Here is an 8,120-nt window from a genome sequence, read left to right on the forward strand (position 1 = left end):
CCGACGCGATATCAAAAATCCAAAGGACCCCAAAGGACCGTCATTTTTTTTTTTATATTTTCCAATATGCCAATGCATCATGCATTATGCAGACACACACACACACGCGCACAGCTTTATGTGACAAAAACAAGGAAATGTCAGACTTTCCAATATTGTGTTTGTCAACCATGGCGCTTGGTTTTTATTATCGCAGTTATGGCAAAACCACGCTTCTTCGCCAGTTTGTACATAACTAATCGTAGCAAAAATAGGGTATATGGATTCCAAACATATTCAGCGGAGAGAACAAAATAATTTGTATAAAAAATAACAATTTATTATGAATTATTTTAAATGTATTTATTTTCGTTTGAAAATGTATTTGTTTTTTGTTCACAATATTTTAATTTCTAAAATATGATTATTTTTTCGATAAATAAATAACGGGAGTAGGGTATCTGTAAGTCGTCTTGTAGCTGTTAGATTGCCGCGATTTATGCCTGCCACACCAATAGACTTATAAATATGATCAATATACGCTGTAAATATGCGAAGCGTGTAAAATATGCGAAACTCATGCGAGTCGAACGCATAATACGGTCCCAAACCCCAAACCGTCCAATAACCAACCACAAGGGGTCTGGCTAAAATGGGCATGGATTGACATGTTACAACAGAGGAATATGTGCAGCAGCAGTAACAGAACAAAGAGAAGAATAAAGCTCCAGTCGAGAGTGCTCGACTGTGTTATAGGCTGTAAGCTATAAGTTTGAGTGGAGGGCAAAAAAACTATCCCATACTTAATAATAAGGTTTTGAATAACTTTCCATTTCAGAAGCTTCTCACTTATAAATTTGTTGCTTGTTTTTGTTTGTATTCCAAGTTTAAATTTTTAAATATATATAAAAATATGTTATAAAATAAAGCATAAAGATATGCTTAATACAATGAAATATTCTCCTACCCTAAAAATGAATCATACTAAAATATTAATAGCATCAACGGGCTTATCCGGATGCGGTCGGATAGGCCTGCCTCTGCTTATTTCATACATTTCGGTTATATATATAGGGTATGCATAATGCACTATCAATGAGTTTGGCTAAGGTTTTGGCAATGTATTGCGCTTAAAATTTAATGAACTTCTTATTACCCCCCAGGATAGCCACACGAACGTATACGCCCCATCAGTTGGAGTGAGTTGATAGTTGGTTTTCCTTTTATTTAATGTCCATTTTTAAATTAATTTCCTTTAATTATGTAATCATTTCCATATATTAGAGTCCATAGTAAGATACGATTTTGCTTAAGCTATGTACGCTATGTACGGGTATCTTCAAGTCAAACAAACTTGCCTGAAGTTTGTTGTTCTGTTTATCTTGTTTTTAGTAATAACAAATACATGTCCAGCATTAAAAATTGGCTGTTGCCGGTTATAAATAGCTGAAGATTAAGGGAGTAGCGAATATTCCAAGTTTCAAAGAGCAGCAAAAACTGTCAAGTGGACCTTGAAGTGTTGATATACCACTTGTAAGTTTTTAGTTGCCATTTCTATTGCTATTTTTTTTATTTTATTTATTTTCGCCAGCTGTGTTGCCTAGCAGCCACATTTTGTGGATGGTACTTGGTGCAGGCTTCTTTTTTGTTAAATATCTTTAAGATGCTTAGTGCTATTTGAGTTGACGGTCTGAGACGAAGAATTTCTTATATTCAAGCCAATTTTCAAGTGGAATTTGCGTAACATATATATTTCTTTTATTGATTGACAACGTAAAGAAAAATATGGTAAAAATAAATGCTGATTAAAATTCTACGGTTTCATAGTACGGAGGCCATAAAGAGTATATAATATTTGGGAATAATTTGAACGCTTACTGGATTTCTTGTTCCCAATGCAATGCTTTGATGAAAACGAGGGCAGAAATGGATGTGGCGAACATACTGTCCAGTTTCACAGAGGCTCTTAAACATCTTTCAAAGAGACCATCATTTTAAAAATTCTGATTTTTGCTTTGGAAGACACAGAAGAAACAGATGAACATGTTTATACATTTTCACTTTAGAAAGCGCCTCAATTCATATTTTAATTTCTCGTTTCTTAATACCCTTCTGATGACCTAAAGATGGATCGCTACAAAAATCATGGCTATACCTGTAAATTATTTTATAGAGTTAGTCTATATTTTTTGCTTTGATTGGATACTTTACTCATATGATTGACCATTCTTATTAATCAGTTGCAGTTCACAAAATCTTAATCCCATTTTAACAAGCGATAAATTGAGCTTAAACTCCATTTTTCTGTTTTCCATACAATTGACTGAGCTGTAATAACATTAATTGTTGCTGCGTTTGCGCAATATTTTGTATTCTTTTGCAACCCGGTTGGCTGAGTCACACATGACGTATGCGCGATATTCGTAAATATTTTGCAAGGCTTTTGGCCCGTAATTGTCACAGTTAATTGCGTGTAATTGAGAGCGCTTTTAGGGAAGACGCGTCATAAAGCACGCGTCGGGCAACCCCAGAGCATAAATCTTTGGCAGGCGGGAGTTAATTGCGGGGTGGCAACATCAATTACACCCCCAAAAAACGTAGCCGCAAACTCTTGACACATAAATTATGCAGTCATTTTTTTTGTGTGACGCCATGCCGCTGGCCCCAGACAAACTACCAACTGCGAGCTTGACATGGCAACGGCACACGCACACAATAAAATCAGGGAGACTTTATTTTAAAATGCGTGTTCATTATGCCATAACCGTGAGCAAGGCAACAGAAACTAAGATGGCGCGAAATTGACTGAGAGATAGAGAGAGAGAGAGAGAGAGAGAGAGCGAAAGAAGGCGGAAAAAGTGTTGCGAGGCGCAAGAAAGTGTCAGCATTAAGGATAAAATTAATTACAAACGCTTACTTAAGTTAAATATTTGAGCATAGCCTTTACACCACTCTTCCACACACACACATACACGCAAGGAGTCTCCGATGCGTATATTTTTAAGCATGAAGCTGCCACCTGACAAAGTCAAGTTTTCAACGCCTTTTTTTCACTGGTTGGGCTTCATTTTACATGCCCCACAGCGAGCTGCTCGTAAGCCGAGGCACTTTGTCAGATTTACGGCAACGCGAAACTGAGCAACTCGCCCAAAAATAGAGTAAATTTCTCTTTTTATGTTTGTCCTTTCGTTTTTGGTTTTGGTTTTGTTTTGGTTTTTGTTGCTTTAAGCGCCACTTGAACATTTCATTTGTCATCCTTTTTGCTGTGCTGCGCGCTGTTACCTGGCAAATGCCACGCCCATGCAACGAACCACCCCCCTCTGCCTCCCCGTCACGCATATGTTGCGCCGCATTTTGACTGATTGCACAGGACAAGCAACGCCGCCAACGGTGGCCATCTAAGAAGTTAGCAACGTGGGTGCAGATGGAGAAAAAAAATATGTACATATAGAATGGAGCAGCGTCAAGTGACAGGCAGCGCTAACGGTAAAGTGTTGCAAATAGCTTTTTTGCGTTTTTGAATAATTTATAAGATGTGTTTACTCTTGAAACCAAGTGACTAAGTGTTGCCACGCTTGGCAGGACCCACCCATCCAGCTGCCAACCGCCACCCGGCCCCGCTAGACGACATCCGGCTTGGTCAGAACATTGAGCGCCAAGCTCTGCTCTTGGGTGGCTGGCAAATGAAACACGATAATTTACTTAGCTGCAATGTGGCGGGTGAACAAGCATCAGGCAGTACAAAGATTTTCCTCTTACCAACCTTATGCAAACATAAAATGTCAAACTGCCTAATTTGACTGGACAACAGATGCTGCAACAGAAGTACATCTAAAGCTGGCAAATTTAAATGTGCTGTGAATAATTTAGGGTACTAAGTCGAAAAAGTTTGCGAAACTTGGAAAAAATAAACTCGAAAACAAATTAAGAATGAAAGATTACGGAAACACTAACTTAAAAGTTTTAGTTTATTTCCCTATGTTATAGAGTCTTTCGAATATTAAATTAAGGTTGCTGAAACGGGATTGATCATAAGATAAAACAAACTCTTAATAAAAATATTTAACTATCATCTTAAGTATTAATGTACAAACAGTTTTCGTAGTTTACAGCAAGTTTGAGAGGAGCACTCACATTCAGAATTCAGGTTGGTAACATACTTGATGGCCGAAAGGCTCAAAATGCCAAAACACATTTCATTATTTTTAAACAACAGTATAAATAATAAAATATATGAATTAAGTGCGTCTTTTATCTTAATTATTTGCCTGTTGGTAGTACAGCAACTTCTGCCTGCTATCACATTATTAGATGTTGTTGCTCGTGTCGCATGGAGCATAGTCCAGCTACTAATTGTGCACATTATCTGCTAAATGTTGGCGAATTTATGTGACGCACGCAGTTGAGCCACCAACTGATTTGATTACCCGTACGTGTTGCCACAGGCGAACTGGGCCCGAGTCGGTGCGGAGGGGGGGTACACCGATTCCGGCGCGGCTTTTTTAGTTACCTGCACTTGACTAGAAAATAAAAAAAAAATGAAAAGAATCGCAACTCATAAAACATGTAAAATGCTAAAAAGCGCACATACAAAACCAGCACTTGAATGCCACCGCTTCGGACTTTCCTTCCTTTGCGTCCCCTGTCACTGTTTGGCGACTCATTAAAAATTCGTAGAGCGTTCTACTAAATGTTCATGTTTTGCATAAAAATTCAGTAAAAGGACTTGGCCACAATGTGATGAGCTCTAGCTACTTTTTCATGTTAAATGGGGTGGGTGTACATATGTGTGTGTGCGTGAGAGAGGGTAGAATGTATGGGTCGTATATTCAATGGGTAGGCTGAGTGGGGTGAAATGATAATTAGCTCGTCTACGCCTTCAGATGAACCGCAAATTAAATTTGTTGCTACACACATATTTACTACTTATGCTTCCTTGCATTTTGATAGTCCTTTAATTTGTCAAACAGCACATTTGATAAATGTCTGAAATTTAAGACTTTGTTTTAAATTTTTTTCAACTGGGTTTTTGTTTGAATATACAGCTGTGATCTAATATATACGAACTCCAGTTACCAACTTTACTAATATATATAAAATGATATTCTTTAGTAAATATTTAAAAGTAAGTGTGTATATTATTCGATATCGTAAAATATTGTGTGGAGTACGCAAAGAAATCGTATTTGCTTTAAACTAATCAAATAATTTGTCAATAGCAAGAACATAAATAGCAATATCAATAGAAATCAAATCAAGAACCACAAAAATGGCCAACGATATTAGAGTTTTAGTAGCTCAGCGAGTGAGCAAACGACTAAGCAGGAAATGCTATTGAACATCACGTAATCACACATACACACACGCACGCACACATTCAGACATGACTCTAATACACACATTGCACACACGCGTTGTGCTTGTTGCAGAAAACGTAAAATTTCATTTTAATGCTTATCATTTTTGCGGTTTATGTATTCTTTTGGAAATTTTTGGTTTCAAGTATGTTTATATCTGTGTGTGTGTGTTGCGGCCGATATTGAATGGTCAGGGCATACAAATGCAAAGCGGAAATAACATGAGGGATAAATCAGGAAATTGCTAAACATCAAATAAAGCTGATAACGTAACTTAGCTCTGTGACATATATACTAAGTATACAATATATGCTCAATATATATATCGAACACATACAGCGCTCCATTTGGTTGTGGACTTTGCTGATGTCAACAATTCAAAATCATTGCAGTGATGACGAGGCAAACAGCTGCCGGAACAAAAGTGCTGTGCACCGAAAAATTCAATTTTGCAATATGACATCCGGCGGGCAGACACACACACGCACACTCACATCGACGCCCTCTCACTTGCACATGCATCTGCACTTACTGCGAGGCACACGGCGTATACTTAACGCCGCTGCGCTTGAGTCAACATCTAACGGCACTGACATGCCAGCCATTGTTGCAGCCATTCAAACTGTTACTTTTACACAGCTACAGCCGTCAGCTGCTGGCCACCGACCACTGCAACGTTGCAGTTTTAGCCGGGCAGCATTTGGTAGCACTTGTGTGGTCACTGGGCTAACCAATGAAATGTTGTTTGCAATTTACTTGCAGCTAATTATAATTAGCACTGAGGCACATTATCATATTGGTAAAACAGAATATGATTTCGTGAATTTAACCGAGATTCAGAAAAAATATGTACTGTTATTATTTAAAATGCACACAATTGATTCGATTTTTATTTATTTTATACATAATAAAAAAATAATAAAAAAAATTGTCCATTTAAATTCTTTATTGGCATTGACCATTTTTCAAATTGTGGACTTTTAAATGCTAATGTTCAATTCTATAATTGTTCACAAACACATACTTGAGCTCTTGGATACTCGTTTCATTTTATAAACACACAAAATGGTAACTTTTCGTTACATAAATGGCACTCGGGTTGTGGCAACTTCAAGTGAAAAAGCGTTGCATAAAACACGGCGCACATTTTAGGCACTTGCCGCAGTCGGCAGCTCCCGTCTCACATACACCCACAAGCACACACGCTCTAACACACATTTGTCCAAAAATAAGCGAGCAGGCGAACGAAAATTTAATTACACTTAATTAAGTGCAAAAAATTTCTACAATGCTATTAAAATGTGCTTCAAAATGGCTTTGGTTTTTTGGTTCAATGTGTGTGTGTGTGTGCGTAGCTTAAAAGTGGTGTGGTCCCGGTGTTTGTATGAGTGAGTTCCAAAATGTACTTTGCATTTATTAGAACATTTCTGCGGCACAACCATAAAAATGCTTTGTTCTACATTAGTTTTTGAGCAAAAGTTACACCCAAAACACACACTCACATACACATAAATGCATGCATTATGTATAGTCCATTGTGCGGTACCTAGAGTTAAACATAAATTAGTTTTAAAATAGTATCGAGCTACATTTTTAAAAAGTCGAAGCTGCAATACTCTTTATAAAGAATCACCAATATATTTAGTGTTCAGTGTACAGTGCACTGGCGAGGAGGAATTGGTGTTGTTTGACTTACAACGACTTGATAGAAAATGTCCGACCTGTTGGAGTGTCCGTTAGGACACTTTTCACTGTACTAAGGATTTAACTTATGAAATGATTCACTATAATAAAAAAAAAATTCTATTCTATGGTATTGTATATAGACATACAACTACATTAAAGTGTTGCTGGGGGTTTGGTTTTTAAGTTGAAATTTATTAATCTTAACTTTGGACAATTTTCTAATTTCTGTTTATTGTCTGCGCAATAAATTTACCAAATGTTTTTCTGCGGCTTGCGTTTTGGCGAAACGCAGCACATTACAAATACCAAATTAAATTTCTGGTGACTGTCTCGTCCTTTGGTACGCAAATAGTAAATACTTTTATGTCGTTTTATACTGAATTACCTCTAAAAAGCGTTAGATAACTTGCTGAAAACAATAAGAAGCATTAAAATTTTTTATTATTGCTACGGCAAGAACTTTACGACTCCCATCCCAACTGGCCTGTCTATTGCACATAATTCTCGCTAGTTATACCACGTATATAATTAGATGGGGTACATTTTTTTCAATGATATTAAATATTTACAAAAATAATTTGAATACTTAGCCTTAGACTTCAGATGCTGGTACTATTTAATGGATGCGATGGTTGGCTGTAACACATATCAACATATGTAACTGATAACATGAATTATGGTTAAATCAAGTATATTGAAATTATTGTGAAAATAATAGGTATTACAATAGGAAAGTTTTTACAAATAATATTTCAATTCAAGGGTGTCTTCTAGTTGATCACGTTTCTGATAGCGCATTAAATTATTTTTTGTTTATGAGATAGTCTCAATGGTTGTTGTTGTCGTTGTTGCCTTTGGTTGTCCATTTGCTTTTATAGAACTTCCCAACGTTGCTGGGGCTTTCCGCGTTGACAGCATGTGGCTGGAATTGCGGCTACTTAGCATCATCGTGGGTAGCTCTGTCTTCGCCAGTTGTTGTTGTTGTTGTTGTTATTTTTGGCGCAGTTGACTGTTGTTATAAGCCGCTTTTAGCCTGGCACTGACAATCCGCGGCTGCTGCTACTTATTTTGATTAAATTTACATAATTTTTCTGTCCC

The sequence above is a fragment of the Drosophila virilis genome, chromosome 5, assembly GCF_030788295.1.
Source record: "Drosophila virilis strain 15010-1051.87 chromosome 5, Dvir_AGI_RSII-ME, whole genome shotgun sequence".
Lineage (NCBI taxonomy): Eukaryota > Metazoa > Arthropoda > Insecta > Diptera > Drosophilidae > Drosophila > Drosophila virilis.